This window comes from Amborella trichopoda, chromosome 10 (assembly GCF_054954075.1).
Source record: "Amborella trichopoda isolate Santa Cruz 75 chromosome 10, AtrichopodaSantaCruz75HAP2 v2.0, whole genome shotgun sequence".
Classification (NCBI taxonomy): domain Eukaryota; kingdom Viridiplantae; phylum Streptophyta; class Magnoliopsida; order Amborellales; family Amborellaceae; genus Amborella; species Amborella trichopoda.
Window position 1 is genome coordinate 41,719,688 of NC_142345.1, and position 25,064 is coordinate 41,744,751.

Consider the following 25,064-nt stretch of genomic DNA (forward strand, 5'->3'; position numbering starts at 1 on the left):
TGGTCTGTATAAGTGATTCAAGAAAATATTAAAAATAAAAATAAATAAAAATTAGAGTAGGGGTCAATAGGGTGGGAATTTGAGGCTTAAGAAAATATTAGATAAGATCACAAAATAAAAATGAAGACGTTTTAAGGGGGATTGAAGGGGTTTGTACCATCCTTGAACCGATTATGTCCAAATTTGTTCATAATCGGCAATCCGGATTACATATATCAGTGTTTTAAAACACCTGTCTATACTGTACTTCATAGTCTCTTGTCTATGTGTCATAAGTGCTATTAAAACACCGGTCTATACTGTACTTCATAGTCTCTGGTCTATGGGTAATAAGTGTTATTTTATCAGTCAAACAATATCTGGAACTAGAAATGTAGGGCCCCTCGCTGTACTATGTGCTCCTTAGCAAGCGGAGGCTTTTCAAGGTATACAAATGGAGTAATTTGTGCTCCTTCTGCAACCAAAACATCTCTGCTAACAAATCGCAATAGCTCATCGCTTCATCTTTCCATTTCTAAGAGGTAGTTGATCCTTTTCATTTATTTTTGGTGGAAATTTATGAACCATATGAATTTGGATTTTCGCTGATTATTTTTTCCTTCTTTATATTTGTGTTTTATGCATTGATCAAATGATGTTAACTAGGGCTTGAAACTCTGCAATAAATCTAGGTTTTTCTTTGGAATCAAATTTATTCCTAAATTATGTTGCAGAGCTCACAGGTTTTACTTTGTGTGTGTCTTTTAGCTTTCAAATTTGTTCGATTTGGCGAGATGGTTAACTTTTTGTTGAAAAGGTCTTTCAACCTAATTTTTTAAAAATATTTGGATGGTCCATAGGTCCACCATCTTGTTCTTTAATGAGCGATAATCAGACCTTTTTATGTCGTCACCTTATGGACTGCTTTTCTTATTTTTCTCTCAAAAACACCTTTTTATGTGGTCATCTTATGGACTGTCCTTCTTATTTTTCTCTCGTTATGAGGAGACTGTCCTGTCACTAGTGATAAAAAAAGGCCCTTTACGTACTTAGTCTGCTCTTCTTATTTTTCTCGCGTTATGAGGAAACTGTCTCTCTCTCACTGGTGATAAAAAAAAAGGCCCTTTACGGGCTTAGTTAAGAGTAAAGGGCTTCCTGTTAACTCTCGCTCTAAGAGATAAGAGAGGCTTATCATACTTGATGTTTGTTTCCAATTGATCTTTGGTATCATACTTATTGGAAAGACGTATCAGTATTTTTGAAACTATGGTTTTGTACGGGTCTGAAGAGAGTACAATTCAAGGACTCAGGAATTGTATTTCGATCTGGTTTTATCCTAGGAGTGTACTTGACGGGACCCTTTACACCTCAATATTTTATCGATATGGAGGCGTTTAACACTTCCAAAGAAAGTGAGAGCATCTCGTACCTCAAGATCCCCCTAAATTTGGTCCCAGATAAATGGGAGTTTGTGTCCACCGTGATGTATAGTCAACTGCGATGGGACCCCAAACAACCAACAATTTTGAAGTCTTAAACTTGGTTATTTCTGGAGATGTCTATCGATTGCTAGTTAAACTATAAGAACCAGGATTGCGAAAGGCCAGACCAGTTTTGGTGATGCACATCATTTAAGATGGTAGCAGAGGTTCCAATTTCTTAGAAAATTGGAAGGTGTGTAATTCACAGACCCCTGGTGTCTATCTGCTTGCCATGTATTTATTGATTTTATGGTTGTTCTTCAAAAGAAGTAAAGGCCATAGCCTTAAGTGAGTGACGGATATGGTTTGTTATGATCTCTGATGTTTGTGTAGTAGGGGGTGGACTGAAGTGCCACCGGACTTGTTTTCAAAATTTAAGCTTGCTTTTGGGACCTATAGAAATGGTGGGGGTGACGTTGTTCCATAAAAGGACTACCTCATCTCTGGCAAGATAATTGGCAAAGGGACATTTGATTTAAATTGACATCTTGTGAGGTCCTAGTTTTTTAAATTTGTATGTTGCCCCCAAAATCCGAAGATATTATGTCGATTTATGCCACTGTAGGCATGTTTTATATAAGATTTATGGTTACCCTCTGCTGTGGGTCAACTCCATGGATATACCAGTAAATCAGGTTAAGAGCATTGGGAAACGGTATGTAGGGTCCTAAAATTTTTTAAAGGAACTATAGATCATGACCTACATAATGTGGGTGATTCGTTGTAATAAGAGGTACAACGATGCTTCATGGATTCTAATGAATCTATGACTATCAGATGTATCTCCACTTGCGGTGGGGGTGTATTTTTTTGTAGATTCCAAGAGGTAGACTTGTAATGGAGAATATTGCCTTGGAACCCATAGTGAGGAGGCTAAGTGGCTAAAGACTTGATGGTAGACGTACCACCTGTTCAAGGCCCATGCATGCAGTCTCATATAGTGTGACTGTGGAGCTAATGTATACCAAACAAAAGGTTAGGGATTCATTCTAAAAAATCGAAATATACTCACTTGATGCACAATCAATTGAGACTTATGCTTGAGATGGAGTAATAATACCCAGGACTTGGTAAAATATTAATTAAAGACCTTGCAAGGCACCAAGTCGGGAAGAAAGCTAGAGGGATGGGATTGAACCCAAATGTTTTATGCCACAGGGCGATGGGAATCCTACCTAAGATAAAGAGATCCCAAGTCCAAGGTTCAAAGGGAAAAACAAGTCGATTCTGTGATGTCTGATGAATGTGGGTACCACAATATTTCTGGTTGAGCTTCACGCTTAATAATGCCATTTGCCTAGATGATGTAAGGCCTAGGCTAGGGTATCACATTGCAGGACATCTTCCATGGATTCACCTATATGAGTGTGGAACTGGAGGCCACTTCCTATGGGAATTAGGCATCCCCTAGAGTGCTTATGAAAACCAGGATTAATGAAAGACCTTTAAATGCGTAAGCCTTTTAGAAAACCAGAGTTTTTTAAAGAGAATGTGTGGTATGTGGGAGGCCTATCAATAAGGACATAGTTCGATGTGTGTCTACTCACTGTTTTGGTAAGCGTTCCACATAACCCTAAGTGGAGGTTCAAGTCTATAAGACATCTTCACTTGTGCATTTGTCTTTTATGATATGTTTGGAGAGATATCTTGTTGTTTTGCAACAGGTGAGGGATTGTTGGGCTTTTGTTGAAAAAGTGTTTCAAAATAACCCCAATTATTTTAAAGAAATTGGATGGTCCATTTTTATTTGGGTGGACCTTAGGTCCACCGTCTTTTTCTTTAATGAGGTGTAACCACCTTTTTACGTGGTCACTTTATAGACCGATTTTCTTATTTTTTTAACACCTTCTCACGAGGTGTTAATAACAAGAGCTCTCTCTCTCTCTCTCGTAATAAAGAGACTTTCTCACTAGTAATAAAAAAGGCCCTTTACGGGCTTAGTTAAGAGTAAGGGGACTTTGTGCTAACAGGAAGCCTTATAGTGAACTGTTTCTCCCTCGCTCTCTCTAAGAGGTACGAGAGACTTCTCTCTTTCTACATGTTAAATAAAATCTCATGAGCTTATTGTTGATAACAGGAAGCAGTGAGCTCTCTCTCACGTTTTGCGTTTTCACTCTCTCTCTCTCTACCCTGCTCTCTTGTGAACAAAAGCTTTCTCTGTCTCATAAGGCTCATACTCTCTCAAGTAAGAGATAGTGAAGCACTAACTTCGCGTAAATTTCAGGTAACAAGTATTGTTAAATTTAATGAGTTATTTATGGCGCGAGATGATCATATATCTACTTTTGTTTCGAATTGATGTTTTACTATAGTATACCGATTGGATGATAAATATTTATAGCGAGAGAAAGAAGTTTGCCATTCTAATCAACATTTGTAGTATACCCGATTCGATGATGATTTTTATAGTGAGAGAGAAATTTGCCATCCTAATTGATGTTTGTATTATACCAATTGGATGATGATTTTTATAGTGAGAGAGAAGTCTGCAATACTAATCAATAATTGTATTATACTAATTAGAGAAGACTTTTTTAGTGAGATATGTTTGTTTCCAATTGATGTATGTGGTATCATACCGATTGGAAAGACATATCAATATTTTTGAGACTGTGGTTTTGTACGGGTCTCATGAGTGTGCAACTCAGGGACCTAGGAATTATATTATGATTTTACTGTATTCTTGGACTGTACTCGCCGGGACCCATTTGCACCTCGGAATTTTACCAAGACGGGGCCGTTTAACACTTCGAAGAAAGTGAGCGCATCTCATGCCTCCAGATTCCCTAAATTTGATCCCAATTATAAGGGAGTTTATGTACACCGTGATGTATAGTCAATCGTGGTGAGACCCCAAACAACCAACATCGGTTTTAGTGAGGTAAAATGGCATGTAATGGCTGTACAGATTAGGAATTTTTTGATGCTACGACAAGATTGAATGCTACGACAAGATCGAATGAGATTATGGACGGAATATTTTGCATAAAAGAAAGGAAAATTGTGAATTTTGTTCGGTTTTGACCAAAATTTGGTTTTTTTCGGCCACACAAAATGGACTGTAGTGATTGTTGTCTATTCCAGCTCTTGTGTTAACACAACACACAATTCAGTGAGATTTCAGCTGAAATGTTTACCATAGTAGGAAATAAAAGTTGTAAATTTTGTTCAATTCAGTTTCTGGCAGAGCAAAATGGACTGTAATGATTGTTATAACTTGCAGTTTTGTGGTAATACAACAGTGTCAGATTTAAGCCTAAATATTTTTCATATAAGGAATTCCTTTCATACCATAAAATCGACTTATAAAATTTAAACTCATACATTTCTAGACCAGGATGTGGAGGTAGGAAAGAGGACCAGTTCTACACTCGAATTGATGGCGGTAGGCTTAAGTGCAACCATTGTGGGAAGACAACCACTGCAGGGATCACAAGAATGAAGAAACACTTGGCAGCACGAAAGGACATCGCAAAGTGCCAAAAATGCACCTTGAGATGTGATGGTGCTGGCGAAGACAATCCTTGATAAATGGTTGACTAAGGGACGAACTGAATGCCCAGATCATCAAGAAAGGGATGTATTAGAAAAAAATAGTGATGAGGGTGATGTTGAATATCATACTGAAGAAGAATATTTCTCCGAACAATATGGGAGACAGATGGGTCACAATTCATCATTCATCAATGCGTTTGGGATCCCTGAAGAAACGTGTTCGTAGTCGTGGAATGTGCTGGTGGTGCTAGTACCAATAGTGGGTTGTCCAAAGGTTGCTGTGTTGGTAATGGGCCTTCTACACACCCTCTGCCTCCTTGCTTATTAATGGATTCTCACACAAATAGCTGTGATCATAGAGAAGAACAACAAATGAGTGCGAAAACGTTAGTTAGGACTTCTCGTGATTTTGCATGTCAGCTTATATTGAAAATGTTTGTCAACAATACGATTCCATTCAATGTAGCCGCTTCAAGCAGGTTTAGGGATGCCATGCAATGCCATTGCAAATCATGGCAAAGGTTTTAAACCCCCTACTGCCCCTGAGCTATCTAGTGTGCTTTTACTAAAAGTAAAGGCCGTATTGGAGGAAACTGTGATTGCACAACGTAGGTTATGTTGGCAACAACATGGTTTTACAGTAATGGTGGATAGTACGAAAGATTAACATGGCCATAACTTAGTCAACTTTATGGTTTATTGCTCCTCGGGTATGTAAATTGGAGTTTTATATTGTACGAAGACGTCCCACCATTTTATTCAGATTTGCTTTCCTAAGCATGATATATATTGATAATTATTTGTTATATTGGGAGATATAGCATATTGCCATTTTAATATCTATGGTATAATGCTACAAAATACGTATGATAATGCACATTGGGATTGCTCCCATTAAATTCTATGAACTTGTCTTCAGATGTTTGTAAGGCTGCAGGCATTATTTGGGTTCTGGAACCCCATACCATGAACCAGTCCTTGAACCAGTTTGGGAATGGGTTTGTAATTGGGAGTTTGAATTGTAAGAACCAGGTATGAGAATAGTATTGGTTCTGAACAGTAAGGATTTTGTGTCAGGCTTCAATATATTCGGAGTATCTAAAATGCATATTTGGGAATTCAGGGGATATTAATCTCTTTGCCCTTGAAGGGTCTGAACCCCATTCACTGAAATGTAGAACTTTTCGTATCTGTAATTTGAATATGATATTATTCCCGAATTTTTCTGGTAATAGTGTGCTATAGTAACTGAACCTGTTTCAAGCAATATCATTTCAAACCATTCTCTGGTTTTTATGCCAAAAGAAGGGTTTAAGTTATTACAGAGATAATGTCTGACTAATATACTTGATTCAGCCAATGGCTCAGATTCAATCTGGGCTGATCTGACGGTTACAATCTCATTTTGTATTTGAATTTTCATTTTTTTTCTACACATACAAGTCACTTGAAATTTTAGGCTTTCATTCTTCTCATCTAGGCGCACTTAATAAAAATATAAAAAAAATAATTTGTAAAATATAAATTGACCAAAATACCCTCAAAATTTCAGGATATTTTTTATGAACACAAGCTCCAAATTTGAGGTCATTCCGATTTGTAGAAAAAAAATGAAAAATGAAATACTACCGGATAATCGTAACCGTGTGATGAACTTTGGGCGGTGATGAGGGTAGGCGAAATTACTGTTCATTTTCACCTATAGGCATTTTGTAGTATCTTCTTATATATATATATATATATATATATATATATATATATAATGTTTTTAAGGTCATCTACAAAAATTGAGATAAAAAGAGAATCCCTCTAAGGCTTAGATATAATCATCCCATCAAATGGACGACCTATATGCATTGGATTTAAAAAAACACCACAATTTTTGTTGTGCATTTTCAAATTTTGTTTTTGGAGATTCTTCATCATAATGAATTTACTGTATGTTAAAAATCAGGGTTAAACAAGTGCTCCAAACATAATTTTTGATGGTGTGGCTCATTATCTCACTATAAAACAGTTGCATGAAATAACTTCAATATGTATATACCCTTAAAAAGCATTGAAAGACCCCAATATTATTAGTATTATTGCTATTTACTATTATTATTGCCATTATTATTGTTATCACCATCATCATCATTATTATTATCATTATCATTATCATCATTATTATTATTATTTATGGATTCAGCCATTACTCTATTATATAGGCTGTTTGGACTTCAACAGCAGTGAATTTTATACATTTCGAAAAGGAAAACAAAGAAAAAAGAAAAGATAAAACAACAATGAAAGCATTCAATATAGCATCTTAACGGGAATTCTCCTTTCTTTTATATTTTTTTCCCCTTTTTTATGTATGAAATGTTTGGTATAATGGCCATTTCCATTACAAGATGATATCATCCTCTCGATGATTATAAGTTATCAAGACAAAAATTTCTTTGAAATAGAAGTCATCGCAATATGATATCGTTTCCTAAACCTTGTTACAAAAAGTTTTAGTAGAATTTTTCTTTTTGTGTGCAGTCTTTTGCCTTTGTCTTTTGTTTATTGCTACTATATTTAAGTCTGTTTGATAGCAAAAGGTTGTTAAAATGCTATAATATTTTTTTGATATTTCTTACCTTGTATAATTTTCTTTTGAACTTCAGTACTTGTGGATGCTGATGCATTCCTTGTAAGTTATTCGGCTCCAGTTCTTTCCAATTTTGAGGTGAGATCCTTGTGATCTACGCAATGTCAAGCTCTAAAAACCCATCACTCGTCACCAGTCAATTACCATTTGATGGAGAGGAATATGAAGCTGAACTACTCAAATGGATGGAGGATTCCTATGGAGGTGTTATTGTTCATTTGGAAGCAACTATGGATGTTGGAGCCTTTGTTCGCTCGCTGAGAGCATCGCTATCCAAATGGAGGCACTTGGTAATCTCTTGTTCACTGACTCTTAAGTTGGTTTAGCCATTGGATTCAGCTAAGATTTTGAGTGTGTATATTTCTCGCCCTCATGCACGTGAAAAATATATAAAAAAATAATTCTAAAAAAAAATGACAAAAAATCCCCTGCAACATTCATGGTTATTTTGGCCATTTTGTTTTTAATAAATATTTTTCTAGTTTCTCAAACTCTCAAAATTCTCAGCCATTTTCGCTAACTCTCAAAATTTTCAGCCCTATCTGATATATAAAATAAAACAAGATTCAAATAATGCAAGCGAATTAGTAATTTCATAAAATTGTTTTATAGTAATGGAATGGAAATCCACCTTCAAAAGTCATGTTAGGGGCATTTGTTTGACCCCAATTTTGAAACATATACTATTTCATCTCGTTGAACAATATTAAAGAAATAAAATCTCAAAACCGCACACTAAAAATGTGGTTTTTTTAACACAATAATTGTAGGCCATTCATTTGATGGGATGGTTAGATTTGGGCCTTGGGCGATTTCTTTGATCTCAAACCTGGTAGATAGCCTTATCATCATCAAATGATCGAATTCTTTCTTAAGTTGAGTTGTAATTCTTAAAGGCCTAAATCTATTGTCCACCAAAACGAACAAATTATGTTCATTGTTGGAGTGAGATTAATTTGAACCTTTTCTAAATTTTTTTTTCCCTTCTTTATGTGATTTGGTCATTGGGATAAAGCGAGTGTCTTTGCCAAATTTAGGGGTATAGACAGCGTTTTAAAGGAGTGTATTTATTAAATTATTATGAAGCTGTTGCATATGAACAGTATTTAAGAAGGGTGCAGTTTGCATACGGATGCATCCGTAGGTGTAGAGGTAAGGTGCACCTTCAAATGTTATCATGGTATATAATTTTGATGTAAAATGTTCTTAGGATTATCTCAAATCTATTTTTATATCTAATTATAAAATTTTAAATTTCAAAAATGGTTAAAATTAAGTAGATCTATAAACATATGAAAATCTTGAAAATGGACGGTGTAGATAATATGTTGTAAAATGCACTATTTCTGAGACTTTAAATCTTTTTATTTTTCATAGTCATACATCTTGATGTCGAGATGATCAATCAAAGGGTTTTTCAACATTAAAACTACCTTTTCCGATGGAGTTTTGAGGGGCATCCGTAGTTCTACATTATAAGGTAGCATCCTTATATAAACTTTTTTCATTTAAAAAATACCAAGAAAAATGCTAAACAGATAGTAAGTAAAACTAAACTTTAAGGCATTTGATAATCTATACAATAAACTGGGAGCAAGAAAAGGTGAAAAAGATATCTTCAAATTAGCAAAAATAAGAGAGAAAAAGTGTAGGGATCTAAACCATATTAAATGCATTAAGAGTGAGAATTAAATGGTCTTCATGAAGGATGATGAGGTCAACGAAAGGTGCAGAGTTTATTTTCAAAAATTAAATGACGAACACAATGGGAACATAGTGGTAGAAAGGACTGTTGGTACAAGTGACAGTGGAGGTCATAGATACATTTGAGGATTAGGATGTCGTAAGTGAAAGAAATTTTGAAAAAGATAAAGATCGGAAAGGCTTTAGGACCAGATGGTACCTTGATAGAGGTTTGAAATTGCATGGGGAAATTAGCATTGACTGGCTGGTGAAGTTGTTCAACAAGGTGTTGAGAATAAAAAAAATATCAGACGAATAGAGGAAAAGTATTGTGGTACCTATTTACAAGAACAAATGAGACATACAGAATTATGCAAACTATCGAGGGATCAAGCTTATGAGCCATACTATGAAGCTCTGGGAAAGAATCATTGAGCAACAACTAAGACATGAAACGAGTGTATCTGAAAACCAATTTGGTTTTATGCAAGGACGGTCAACAACTGAAGCTATTTTCCTACTTAGAAAATTGATTGAGAAGTTTAGAGCGAAGGGAAACGACCTCCTCATGGTCTTTAGTGACCTAGAGAAAGCTTATGCTAGAGTGCCTTGAGATTTGATTTGGTGGGTGTTGGAAAAGAAAGGTGTCTCTAAACACTACATCGACTTGGTGGGATATATGTACGATGGAGCGCTAACTAGTATACGAACAACTAGTAGAGAGATGAGTGAGTTTTCAATGACAATAGGTCTACATCAAGGGTCAACATTGAGCTCATATTTCTTTTTCTTAGTTATAGACGACTGGACTAGGCACTTACAGGATGAGGTACTGTGGTGCATGTTGTTCGCAGATGACACAGTTTTGATTGAAGAGAGCCGAAATGGCATCAACACAAAGTTAGAACTTTGGAGGGATGCTCTAGAATCCAAAAGTTTTAAAATTAGTCGATCTAAGACAAAGTATCTGGAGTGTAAGTTTAGCAATAATAGGTGTAAAGACGAGGAAGTAGTCAAGATTGACAGCCAGAAAGTATAAAAAAGACTGCACTTTCCATATCTTGGGTTGATAATCCAAGAAAATGGTGAGATTGAGGAAGATGTTTCACACAAAATCAAAGTTGGGTGGGCGAAGTGGAGATGTACAACTGGAATTTTATGTGATCACCATATACCAATGAGGCTGAAGGGCAAGTTCTATAGGACAATGGTGAGAACAGCTTTGCTCTATGGGGTGGAATGTTGGGCGGACAAAAAACAATATACGTATAAAATGAGTGTAACTGAAATGACGGTGTTGAGATGGATGAGTAGAAATACAAGAACGGATAGAATTCGAAATGAATATATTCGAGAGAATTTAGGCGTGGTACCAATAGGCGATAAAATATGAGAGAATAGACTTAGACGGGTTGGTCATGTGTGGTGCTGACCAAGTACAACACCTGTTAGGAGGTGTGAGTTAGTTCAAGTGGAAGGACTGAAAAGGGCAAGAGATAGGCCCAAAAGGATGTGGTTGGAAGTAGTCCGAAAAGATATGAAGACTTATGGCCTCACTGAGGATATAGCTTTTAATAGAGAAGAATGGATTGATGTAGCCGGCCCCAATAATTGGGAAAATGCTAAAATGATGATGATGAGGATGTTACATGAAATCATTTCCCTATGTAAATATATAAATGGAGAGAGAGAGAGCGAGAGAGAGAGATTAAATAAGCTGATTGGCCTATAACACAATACATGATTGACGGCCACGATAGGAGGAGAGAGAAAAATGGCCTAGATTCTTGTGCTAATAAAATCACTTTTTTTTTTTAGAAAAGTAGGGGCACCCTAAATGTTGCACACATTTAGGTCACATCTAGCTTCTCATAATAAAAAAGAATGAATTCGCACTAAAATTTGGGGCAAATTGAGTTCAACATCCTCCATTTTGTCTCTTATGCTTCAATCTGGGGCATCTAGCTTATACTTTTCAAGAGGCCCCATGGCTATGCGCCTACACATGCAGCCACGCTTGTGGGCTAAAAGTTGGCACATGAGTGTGGGCAAGGTAACCACCAAACGAAAAGAAAAAGGGCCCGGGGGGGGGGAGGAGTTATTGGGGGTTCAGGGGGTATATAAAACTAATTTTGATGGTTCTTTGATGATTAAAAGACTAAAAAAAAAGAGTAGTTGGATAATTATTGGAATCTAAAGTTTCTGAAAAGAAGAGATTCTTTTGGTTATCTTTTTAGAAAATTTGTTTTTGGTTATTTGGATTATTTCTTGAGAGTTGATTATCTTTTGTTTTTTTATTGTCTTCATAAACTTTTGGTAGTTGTCTCTTTGGAGTTTGAAATTTAGAATATGGAATTTTGGATGTTTATGTGAAGTTTGGAAGTTTGGGTAATTGAGATAGAATATATTGCTTTGTTTTACATGTTAATTGTATGAAAGATTTGCAACAAACTCTATAGCTCTTTATCAGGCTATTATTATATTTGTTATGGAATTGCATAAAATAAAATATCTACAATCACATAAATCACATCTATGTTTTTTTCTATATATTATTATATTTGTTATGATTTTTTAGATTTTAAAAAAATATATGGACTGCACCTTGATAGCATAGGCAAATTAAATTTCTATCCTGAAATACGTGAAGACCAATTGTTTGTGTTTGAATTAACTCCCATGATAGTCCATGAAGAGCTGTCCTGCACATGGTCTTTTCCCTTGTGCACACATACACAAAGATATATATAAATAAATGTATGCATGTAGGTACACATGCTCATATATTCCTTGGTTTATATACCTTTTACCATATGAGCAGGCTATGGAAATTGTTCGACTTCTATATTTATATTTTAATCTAGCAGTACTGGTCCCTGAATATGGTGGAATCCACCATACCATGTGGAGGTGGAGCCTGGTAGTCCTCTGGTATGTTACCTCCATCTTGTTTCAAACTCAAATGTTCTGTTATACTTCCATTCTTCAGGTTGATTACATAAATATTGGTTACTAAGTGCTAGAAATTAATATTGACACAGAGAGTAAAGTTGGGAAAGAGCTGATCTTGGGGATCAGAGCAACTGAGATCAAGCTAGAGGAAGTGGCTAGTAGGCTGAGTCTCCCTCTATATGTGAGTACATCTAGGAAGAGCCTCCCGAACCCAATGGGATACTTTTTTATTAGTCCAGGAGCCCATGGCTGAATGATTTAAAGGAGGTTGATGCAATGAAAGATCCAATGACTTTAATTTGGTAGTGGTAGATACTTATCAAAGAAAAGGTTGGTGGTGGGAATTGTTGTAATGATATTTAGACAATTGACTCTTATTCTTGGGATTTTGTTTCCAAAGCCATTGATTTTGATAACTTTCATCTAGGGTGGTCTCTGAAGGTGTGGCAACAGTGTGTCCAAGTACTTCTGATAATGATTTGCAGCAGCATTTTTGGACTCACCCAAGCCCACTAGGACTAGGGTGAGTGACGCGGCCTCATGCTAGTGGCAAGGCGAGTTGGGTACCCAACTCACCATCCCACAAAAACCTCCAAAAAAATACAAAACAATGTTAAAAAACACAGAAAAGCATAGAAAACAGCAATATGTTAATCAGCAATATGTTTTTAGATGATTTTGAAAGTTTCTAAGATGATTTGGGAACTTTTATATTTTTTGTCCTTTTTAATTTTTCTGAAATAGTTAAGTTTAAAATCAAGTTATTCAATAATCCATCTTTGATAGATTGTTTTTATCTTTAGTATTTTCATGCTCTCTATTATCTCTTCTGATTTTCTCTGATTTTTAACTTTTTTTAACTTTTTTTTTTTTACTTGTGTTTTTTTTTTCACAATTTTCTTGGGTTTATAGGCTGAGTCCACTCGGACTCTGCCAAGTTACTCACCTTGGCAAAGGGCTGAGTACCTTGGCTGAGGCGACTTCCTAAACATTGATTTGGAGCTGTTACTCTGGTGGTGACATATTATATTAAATTTGGGCTTTTTACTGATTGTTTTACTACCGCCAGATCTCTCCATTGTATAATATATTTTGATGCATCAACATCTTTTCTAGCATTTTTTAATAGTTTCTGCTCGACCAACTTCTCCAATCTTGTTTTACAGGGTAAGAAAGAAGTTCGGATGAAATTACCTATTGAACAATCACATCTTGTTCATGCTGCAGTTCAGGTATGTCATTTGGAGTGTGGTTACTTAAAAAGCTGAAATATTACTTTACAAATATTTTCAAGCACTTATTTGTTCCTGTTCTATGTGTATTCCATTTTTATTACATGCATTGGATGCTTTTGTATGAACTCTAGTCTTTTATGGATGGTTGTGATTATTTCATGCTTTTGCTTTCTGCTGATTGGGGTGTTTTTGGAGAATGTTGGGATTTAATGGGGTATATAGCTTTGGTTTAAAGCAAAACTATACCTCAAAATTAGAACTTAGTGTTTAGTGCTTTTAATAAATAATGATAAAAATAAATAATTCATAATGAAAGTAAATCATAAGAAGAAAGATACCTTTGGAAAAGAATGCATTTTTGGGGAATGTAGTTTTCGAAGGCATGAAACAAGGAATGCATGAGGAGAGAAGGCATTCCTAACATATATCACTAAAAATGCTACCATTTCATAGACCAGCAAAATCAAAACACTAAAGGTAGGAAAGGCATGCCTCATGTATTCCATTAAGACAGAGGAAAATTATATGATAACATACTGGACTGTTGAAAACCTTAGTCCTTTGAGTCCACCCCCATCTCATGAAATGATGGATGGTGATGAAAAGAGAGCGGGCCCTCGAGAGTAGGACATGACTCCTATGGTGTGTCTCAATCGCTATCTATCACCATTCTTCATCTCATTAGATGATGATGGCCTCAATGAAACATTTTTTTCTCATAGACCATGGCATTATCAATGGTATACCTTTCTGCTAAGAATACTGTGTACTAGGTAGTTTCTCATAGGCTCTGAACCATCACTCCCTTTCATATCATTAAAAAATAAATAACTAAAAAAAAGGGAAAAAAGAAGCATCCTATTTTATTGGATTCTTCTTAAAATCTTTAGGTTAAAGCAATATGGCCTAGCCAAAAATACAAATGTTTGGACTTCAGATAGTTGGCAATAGTAGACAAAGTCCTTACATTGAACCACCTGACACATTAGGACTACCTATACGCAATCGCAGCATCATGAGCAAATAAGAAGAAAAAACAATACATCACCTTTTTAGTTTTTATACATTACCATGTTGTTATACAAGTATGAACCTTAATTTACAGTCCTTTTTTTTTGAAACTGTTCACTGTTAGTTTACAGTCCTTTGATATAGTATGGATTATGCCAGAACCATAGTGGATTCCAATACCCCATCAATGCTGAACTTAGCGTATAGGTTATGGAGATTCTCTGTGCTGATCATCTTGTGGTTGATATGACTCGAAATAAAGGAGAACAGCCAAGTAGCACCTCGTATCTTCTATATATAAAACGCGAGGAGGTTCATGACTAGGAAATTCATCTAAGACTTAATAGTTAGGTGAGTTAGGTTCAGACTTAGAGGTAGGTTCGGATGGAGAATAAAGAGGGAAAAGTTAGGTTTAGATGGAAGCTACATGTTTCGTGGCCACGTGCCATCAAGAAAGCTTGAACAATTTTATAAAGTGGGCAACCTAAAAGCTTAGGTCAAGAATAATAACTAATAAAATTATAACATACAAGTATTTTATGGTCCATTGGCTACATGATCCATCATGTAAAAGTTTTACTAAAAATTTAAATTGCAATTTTCATTTTAAAATATTCATTTTAATTGGAGATTTATGAATTTTAGATTAAAAATGCTACTAAGCATGCCTTTTACCTCAAGACATAAATATACAATATGATCTCCAGGAACCACATTGCAAAGTAAACTTCCAAGCATTAAATAGGGAGGACGTCATCAAATGTCATCCCACTAGAGTGCTTTTTTTGTTTAGTTCCAACTTGTCCCTATATTTAGCTGAAATACCATATAGTCCTATGAACTTATAAAATTATTTATAAAATATGTCATTATTTCTAATTTCATAAATTATTTGAAATAAATACTTTATAAAATAGAAATTTGAGTTGGACAATGAAACATCAAATCTATTTTGAAGTTTTAATAAATATAAGTTTTAATAAATACATCAGTATTTTATTTAAAGGTAAATATTTTCATATAAAAGGCAAACTTAGTTTACTATTAAGTAGAAATTTAAATATATAATAAACTAAATTATTTATTATATATAAAATCCTAGGAAATTAATGTTAATATTATCTTTTTATTTTGATAGTATTTAAATAATTTGCTTAACATTTTCAAATTTTATGCATAGATCATATTCTATCCTGTCTTTCTTTTTTTCTTCTCAAAATGCCATTTATTCCGATTTGCAAGTCCCAAGACTTATTATTTCACATAAATTCCAATATTCCAAGACTACTAATTTCATTTCAATAAAACTTCTAAAATTTTCTAATTTTGGTGTTTGATAAATTTAAAAGCGATATTTTAATAAGGGTGCGGTTTGTATGAGATTCCAACCTTATTTCTACAAATAAGGTTTACTACACTCTACACAATCATTGACAAGGTGGTAAAGTATCTATGACAGTATCTATCACATACTACTATTTGTGTTCCGTTGGGAATATTCTATTTCAATTGAAAACATATATATAATTTTCAGAATATGGAAACTTTAATTTTTTGAATTGAAAGCATTTATTTGTGATTAAAAATGGATTTCTAAATATTCGATCGCAAAAATACTTAATCAGTTTTGATAGAGTAATTGCATATTAGCCTCCCAACAGATTATGTTATACAAATTTCCCAAACCAAAAGGCTATTATGGTAGGGTGTGATTTGTATAAGGCCGAGGCCTAAACAATCAAAGTAGGGCACACCTTCAAATAGTACCGAAATATGTTGTTTCTAAATTAGAAATCTTTATGATGGCCTGAAATTTATTTTCATCTCTAATTATAAGTTAAAAAATATTGTAGATTGAGTAGATCTATGAACACGGTCTAGGTAATTCAATGCAAGATACATCATTTCCAAGACTTGAAATCTATTTTTTCTCATGTCCATAGGTCTTGAGGTCAAGATGATCGAATCGAGGGTTTTTCAGTATCAAAGCAACCTTTTCTAATGAATTTTTGAGGTGCACCCTAATTTGATTGTTTAGGGCCTTACCCTTATATAAACTTTTTCCATTATATTATGCGGCAAAAGAAACAATAACTACATTAGAACTTTTACAAAATGATCAACATCTTTAAAGAAAATGATAATTGAGTCCTTGATTATCTAATAAAAAATTTATATTATAAAATAGAAAATCACATCCAATTTAGTAAATTTACATTTATAGTGTTTCCTAATAGTTGTTTAAAAAGCTACAATTATTCGCATCAGGTGAAAAAAATTTAAAATATAAATTATATTTTGAATAATTATATTTTACAATTGTAGTTTTAAATAGTCAATTTTTTTTATTAATAAATGTAAGTGATTTTAAATTGATAATGATAACTTATAATTTATAATGCAAAATTTGAATAATCAATAATGCAAGATAGTTTATTTTGGATGAAAAATCAACCTTTTACTCAAAACATGAGACATTAAATCTTACATTTTTGTATCAATAAAAATTACCTAGGTCAAAAAATAATTCTCAGATTTATAAATATATTAAAATGATAAATCAAAGATTTATATATATATATATAGGGATTGTCTACAAAGAGACTATTTACCTTTTATACGGTCAACTATTCTCCCTCATTAGATGTCAAATTGGATGGTTTGGGGTGTATCACGAAGTCTGAGATTTTTTTTTTTTGGATCTTTGTGTCTAAGCAATGATATTCTTACAACCACCCATTTTGAAATCTAAGGGACAAGAATGATTGTGACCTCTTTGTGTAAAAGGTAATTGGTCTTTTTGTAGGTAATCCCATATATATATATATATATATATATATATATATATATATATATAGAGAGAGAGAGAGAGAGAGAAGAGAGAGATTTGAGGACACTAATAGATTTCATTGAAAAGTATACCATTTTTGTCAAAGAAAATAATTTTACTTAGAGAGAGAGAAAATATAGGTTTAATAGAAAAACAATGGGTTTAACAGGAAAAACAGAGGGTAGCAATTTAAAGAGAGAATTGAAGTTTGCACTTTTGAGGGAGAGGAGGATGGGGTGTTTAAAGCAAAGAGAGAGAGAGAGGGAGAGAGATGAGAATTTAGGTATGGGCTTCTGTAATTCTTCCTATTCCTAATGTTTTAGCAATATAATTTGATCACCTCTAACACCTTATAAACTTAACTTAGGGTAGGCGACTATGTTATATCCAAGTAGGAAAAACTACATAATATTGCTTTCTCTTGGCTCAACTATTGAAAAGGTTATTAATTTTTCTATACACATGCAAAGTATATTATTATTTTATTCATTTTCTACACACATAAGTAAAGTTTAAAATTTTACCTATAAGTGCTCTCTCTAAAATGGTAGCCTTTCGGAGTAATTTTAAGAAAATTGAAAAGAGAGAGATGAAATAAAAAAACAAAGAGAAAGAGAGAAATAAAAAGAAACTCATAGGTCGATTCATTGAGGTTTCACCTTTGAAGAAATAGAAATAAGAAAGTAGAAAGACAAAAGAAAATGGAGAAAAAGAGAAGAGAGAGGTTTTTAGGCTCATGCGTAGCACATTTCTAGGTTATATAATAAATTAGAAGGTTTTTAAAAATTTCTAATTGACTTAAAAAATATAACATTAATTACAAAAAAACGTACAATATATTTTAACTAAAACACTTATATTTTTTTTCTTCTATGCAATTAAAACATTAAGCCCCCGTGTCAATTTGTAATGCTCATGCCTCTTTCAAATATATAATGAAACAATAGATCTATTTTAAATAAATTCTTCATTCATATTGATTTATTTGAAATACATAAGTTAAGCAGGTAACATAACATAGTGCCAACATAAAATGACACATTGCACTACTACAAGTTTTTGTTTTTTTATTTTTTGATAAAGTTAACCTTTACTACAAGATTAATTAGAACCAAACCTACAATATAATAATCTAGCACTATCATTATAAAGAACTTCCAGTTTATAATTTTTAGGTAATTCAATGAACATATCTCTTTCATCAGCATCATCATATTAGCCTTGTCCCAATTAACTGGAATTCTGGTTCTCCAATCTGCTCATTAAAGACCATATCCTCAGTGAGGCCATAAGTCCTCATATCTTCTCGGATTACTTCCAACCACATCCTTTTGGGCCTACCCCTTACCCTTTTCAATTCTTCCACTTGAACTAATTCGCATCTCCTAACAGGTGCTGTATTTATTCGGCGCCACACATGGCTAGCCCACTTAGATCTACTCTCTCTCATTTTATCTCCTATTGGCGCCCTGCCTAAATTCTCTCAAATAGATTTTTGCGAATTCTATCCCTTCTTGTCATACCACTCATTCATCTCAACATCTTCATCTCCGCTACACTCATTCTACGAGTATGTTGTTTTTTGTCCGCCCAGCATTCTGCCCCATAGAGCAAAGCTGATCTCACCGCTGTCCTAAAGCACTTGCCCTTCAGCCTCATTGGTATGCGGCGATCACATAAAATTCCAATTGCACATATTCACTTCGCCCACCTGGCTCTAATTCTGTGTACGACATCTTCTTCGATCTCTCTATTTTCTTGGATTATCGACCCAAGATATCAAAAGTGCGGTTTTTTTTGTACTTCATGACTGTCAATCTTAACTACTTCATCATCTCTACTCCTATTATTACTAAATTTGCCCTCCATATACACTCTTAGTCCGACTAATTTTAAAACTTTGGAATTCTAGAGCATCCCTCCAAATTTCAAACTTTGTGTTGACACCGTTTTGGGTCTCATCAATCTATGTCATCTGCGAATATGTCCAGTTTAAATAAATTGTATATTCATGTTAACTTCTTTAAAATGAATTTCACACAAGTTGAGTACGTAGCACAACACAGTGGCACCACAAAAATAATGCTTTGCACAGATTGAAACAGTGGTTTACTGAAGATTAATACTTCTTTTAAATAATAACGCAAGTTAGGCGAGTAACATATTATCTGGATAGTCCGTTTTCAATATTTTCATGTATTTATAGATCTACTTGATGTTAACCGAATTTTTAGTCTAAACGTTTATATTTAGAGATGGAAAGTAAATTTTCAAAAGTTTATATTTAGAGATGGAAAATAAATTTTCAGCACATCCTATGAATTTTTTTTGCCAAAATTACCTCTTATGATAAAATTTGATAATGCGCCTTACGTTGATTGTTTGCCAAAATTACATCTTATGATAAAATTTGATGGTGCACCTTACTTTGATTGTTTATGGTTGCAACCTTATGTAAACCACACCCTTATTAAAAACCTTTTACTTTACAAGAATTCAAATCACGTGCAGAGCATGTGGATTCCACTAGTATTGCATAAATTCTTCACCCTAGGCTCTGCACCCGTTTTCCAAAAACTTTGAATTAGGTTGTGATACAACATGGTCACAACTGGATTCTACATTCCAAACAATCCTGGATAGAGATTTCTTGAAACATGCGGGTATGTGGAATCCAACACATTTGGATTCTTCTCAGCATTTGTCAGATTCTTTCCCAAAAGAATCTTGTTAGACAATATTGTTTTTAACTTTTATTTATTATAAAACATTTTTTTTTTTTAACCTTAAAAATAAGGAAGACTTAAGCATATCAAACCTGTAGTTCAGAACCCTATTATTTATACCACAGTCAAATACTTGCTAGTTTCGCACTATAACTTTGTTGGATTCATATTCTTATATAAACATTATGTGCATCAGGTTCTTGAATATGTTGTGCAGCAGTACATCCATGTGGCATCACTGGAATTTTGATTTCTCAATCAACCATGCTACTCATATTGTTACATGTGTGTGTATAGAAATGTTGCACTAGCAGGAGCATACTGTCCATTTGCTTCCTCAAGTAAAATGTAATTTGGACCGCAAATCTTGGGGATGTAATCTCTGAACCTAGTGATCAACCTAAAAAACAGAAAAATTAAAATCGCACATTCTATGTGCTTGATGAAATTAACGTCCCAAGATTGAACAGGGACTGTCCAATTTTTGGAGGGCAAGATATAAGTGTTGAAGCACTCAAAACTCAATTGTTTTTGTTATTTAGTGATTGATTCCTAGGCGGATCCCAAAATTTCTGAACAAAAAAGTCCTTGCAAGTAGTTCTTTTGCCCAGGGGAGTTAATGTATATATATTATGCTCCTCGGAGCATGTGTGTGTCTGTGGAAAAATCTCAAAAACAATATAGTGTTCCTTAGCAATATTTCCTCTGGAATTTCCCACCATTTATTTCTTTTAACTTGAATGAACGATGGGGATCGTTCCCTTTGTTTCCTAGAGATCATGCTCTCCCTCGTCCCACCTCTGTAATTTTAACCTTTACTCTTCCTCTCTCTCTTCTTCTCTCTTCCTCTCTCTCTTCTCTCTTCCTCTCTACCCTGTTGTATTCTCCATCCCCTCTCTCTCTCCCACTCCCCCACAACCCCCCGGGGCCCAGGGTAAGGAAATCCCACACAAATCCATAGATAACCACATGCCTTCCAAATATCTGTTCTCTGCATTCTCCCAACCTCTCTTCCCTCACCAAAAACCCCATTACGGGGCTCATCACTCCCCCATCTTCATCAAACATCATTTCAAGGCATGACATCATCTCATTGGAGCACACCTAGCAAAAATAAAAAATTATTTCTGATAAAAATGAGTGACCAAAAAGCCCTTGCAGTTCTAAGGGTATTCTGGTCATTTTTCCTAGCTAGAAATTCTTTTTTATTATTTTTATCATGTGCTCCCCTGTTAGATATGTGCGCACCCCAAATTTAGAGCAATATATAAAATAACAAATGAAAATAAAATACTCTGAGCTGCTGGATCGATATCTGCCGCACAAGGGCTAACTTGTGACATTGTGACTGAAGCCATCCAAACCATTCAATCAGCTCAGATAATTGAGAATAATGGTCAGATATGCTTTATATGTTGGTGGTACCACATGTAAAACTTCCGCAATAAAGAAATCAACAATCACGGTAATTTTCCTAGCTTTCTCCCTCCTATATTGGTGACGTTGGATGGGCTCAAAAATCTACCCATTGGCCGCACCTTTGGCAAAAAGGTCAATGGGTGGCAGCCAAAAGCCTTGCCTTGTGTTCTCAAACCAATTCTCGCCTTTCTACCGTATATATATATGGGCAAGCTTTCTATACTTCCCCTACAACATAGAAGTTCTATCCTCCCCTTTATCCAACCGTCCATTTTGAATGGAGGGCTAAGATTGCCCCAATCACAATGTCATGTCTCTACACTATTTTATTTTTAATTTTTTTTCTATAAACTATTTTGACACCAAATTTTGGACGTCCATTCCTCTATTCAAGTGGCACTAGCAAAAAATATAAAAAAAATATTTTCAATAAAATAAAATGATCAAAATACCCCTGAAAAGTTTCAAAGGGTATTTTGGTCATTATATTTAATCGAAAAATTATTTTTAATATTTTTTATAGGTGCGCCCCAATGAGAAGATGGCACGTACTAAATTTCATATTCATACAATATGTATAAAAAAAATAAAATAAAATACTTTGAGACGTCAGATCTAAGATCAAATGGTAAGTGGCTCTCTTGATCAAAATTGGACGGCTGGATGGTAGGGAGAGGATAAAACTTCTATGCTGTAGAGGAAGCATAAAAACCTTTCTCTCTCTATCGTTCTCTCTCTCTCTCTATATATATATATATATAGAGAGAGAGAGAATAGAAGTGCAAGGCAAGAGAGTGTTGAAGTCAAGGAGAGAGAAGAGAGATACAAGGAGAAGAGTTGTTAGATATTTTTATTGTGGTGCTGTGGTGGGGGGGGGGGGAGGGGGGAGGGGGGTGGGGGGGCATTCTCTTCCTTTTATGTTTTTTATTTGTATAAAAAATTAATACTAATGCCAGACAAAGTGCAGTTGTATAAAAAAGTAATATTAATATCATGGCTATATGCATGTGTTAGTGTAAATGTGCCATGTGTGCTTTTTTAAGAAATGTGCTCTCTCTCTTCTAAAAATTAAAGAAAGGTGTTTACTAAATAAAAAAAAGGATACTTTTACTTTTTTAAAGGATTGTGCCAGGTACTTTACTTTTTTAATAAACAAAAATTAAAGAAATGATACTTCTACTGAAAACAAATATTTTTTCTATCTAAAATAAATGAATAGAAGTACAAAAAATAAAAAATCTCTCTCCGTAGACCTAGTTCTCTCTCACCAAGTAAAAGAAAAAAAATTGAGTAAGCACCAGGTGGGCACTTAGACCCACCTAGGCACCCACCTTAAACAAGTTCGCCTGGAGCCCCTGGCCTAGGCGTGAGAAATAGGCCGCTTAGGTTGCCATCCACCCCCCCCGGTGCCTAGGCCATGCCTAGGCGGTTTGGGAAACAGGCCTAGGTGGTCTAGCAGCCGAATTTTTGTACATTGGATAAAGATAAACTCAACTAAAATAAATCAAGGGAATAGATGTTTGGATGTTGAGAGGATGAAGGTCTTTTCAATAATCGTTATTGAGAGAAATATGTAGAAGGGTTGGGAAGCTGTATGGAAGGTAGCCTTTGAAATTTAATGGCTACTTGATTTGAATAAGGAGGAGGTTTTAATTCAAAGGCTCGATTTTCTGAGGGATTTTTAAGATAATTCCCTTGTTTGATGACCCCTTGTCAATATTTTTCTATATTGAAAATATTTCTTGAAACTACAGTCTAATGCCTTGCAGGAGGGCTTTTGGTATCACCATACAGAGGCAACATATCTAATGCTTGTAAACTGGATTCCTGACACCCCTCATACCATCCCTGTCAATGCCACACACCGGATTGGAATTGGTGCTTTTGTAATGAATGATAAAAGAGAGGTTCTCTTTCCCTCTCTCTCACTCTCTCACACACACATTTGTGCACACCTATTAGTGACTTTGCTTCTCTCTGCATGGCCATGTATGTTAGGTGCTGGTAGTCCAGGAAAAGACTGGAATATTACAAGGGACTGGTGTATGGAAATTTCCTACGGGCATTGTTGATGCGGTATTTCTCTCTCTAGATCTGGAATCGAATAAGTTTCCATTTGATCAATGAGTTCTTGCTGCTTTCATCACTATTTTTATGCCTGATCTCCTTTGTAGGGTGAGGATATTTTTTTAGGGGCCATTAGAGAAGTGAAAGAAGAGACAGGGGTAAGCAACATGTTCTGTTTGTTACATAATATCTACTAGCTTTCCTTTATTTTAAAGTTGTCTTTATGTCATCACAGATCGACAGAGTTTGTGGAAGTTCTTGGGTTCAGGTTTTCTCTCTCTTCCTCAAATCTTTACTCCACCCCAACCTCTTTTGTCCATGGTTAAACATTGCATCATTGAACATACACATTTTCTGAACAAAAAAATAGTGTTGTTCCCTAGGCTTGACACTTAAGGCTACCTCATTTCTTCATATATGGAGCTTATCATGATATTTTAATTCTGTAGGCACACTCATGAGATCTTCTTTGGGAAGTCGGATCTGTTCTTCACATGCATGTTGCACCCCTTGACACATGATATTGTGAAACAAGAAGCCGAGATCGAAGACGCTCAGGTATGGATACATGCTAATCGTGCATGCATTTATGTGCACGTGGGCATGGAAATGCATACACATAGTTAATGTGTTACCTATGTGCATACATCCACATGCAATACGTAACAATATACCTCCATATATTTTCTCACTTTCTATTTGTTAAATTATTATTTTACATATGTCCCAAGTATTTCTCTCGCTCTTTTAATGCTTACACGCTCGTATACATGTTTCTCTACTGCTGGGAATCAAGACTTTTTCGATTACACATTGTTGCGGTGAACCCCCACTACAACAAATCTAACATCTTGAAACCAACTCGCCTATGCAAATTGATTTCACCATATATGGTATAATAAATTTGAAAAAAATAAGATGAAATCAAGAGAAGTAAAATAGAAAATGAAAAACACAACCACACACTACAAACAATAATTCAATCACTATCAAACACACAACTCTGTCTTTCTCTCTCTCACGTCTGTGTTAAACTGTCAGTAACTGATATTTGATCCTTTGTTTTCTCAGTGGATGCCTATTGGTGAATATGCTGCTCAACCCTTTATCCAGTCACATGAATCCCTCAGGAAGATTATCGATATCTGCATAGCAAGGATAGATAAGGGGTATCGAGGGTTTTCACGTCATTGTCCAAAATCCCCCAGCTTATCAGTCGAACAGAGTTTCTTGTATTTTAACAGTAGAGACTTGAATGGGCCCTCCAGCTCAGATTGAAAATCTCCTTAAGTGGTCTCTTTTTACTCTTTATTCTTTTTCTCTGCCGATTGCTTTTATCTAGGTTTCATTGTTTTCTATATGCAAAATTCATGTGGTCCCACTGTATATATTCTTAATTATATCATATCTCTGTGCTTTCTCAGCCCTGTTGGCACTGTAAAAGGCTTCAAGATGCCTTTCAAAGCCTATAGAGAGAATAATTGAGGTTTCAGTTTTATATTTTGGCTTGGTATTTATGCTTCTAGAATCTGAAAGTTATTTTCCTTT

The 25,064-nt window shown here is 34.8% G+C and overlaps 1 pseudogene across 1 annotated transcript; it reads left to right on the forward strand.

Moving 5' to 3' along the window:
• The first annotated feature begins 387 nt into the window (after positions 1 to 387).
• LOC105420636 (nudix hydrolase 2-like) lies at positions 388 to 24,939 on the forward strand (annotated as a pseudogene). The gene is made up of 8 exons (XR_016042162.1): positions 388 to 521; positions 7,610 to 7,883; positions 13,395 to 13,460; positions 23,219 to 23,356; positions 23,448 to 23,525; positions 23,624 to 23,784; positions 23,966 to 24,074; positions 24,588 to 24,939. The product of XR_016042162.1 is annotated as a nudix hydrolase 2-like (transcript).
• Positions 24,940 to 25,064: the final 125 nt, after the last annotated feature.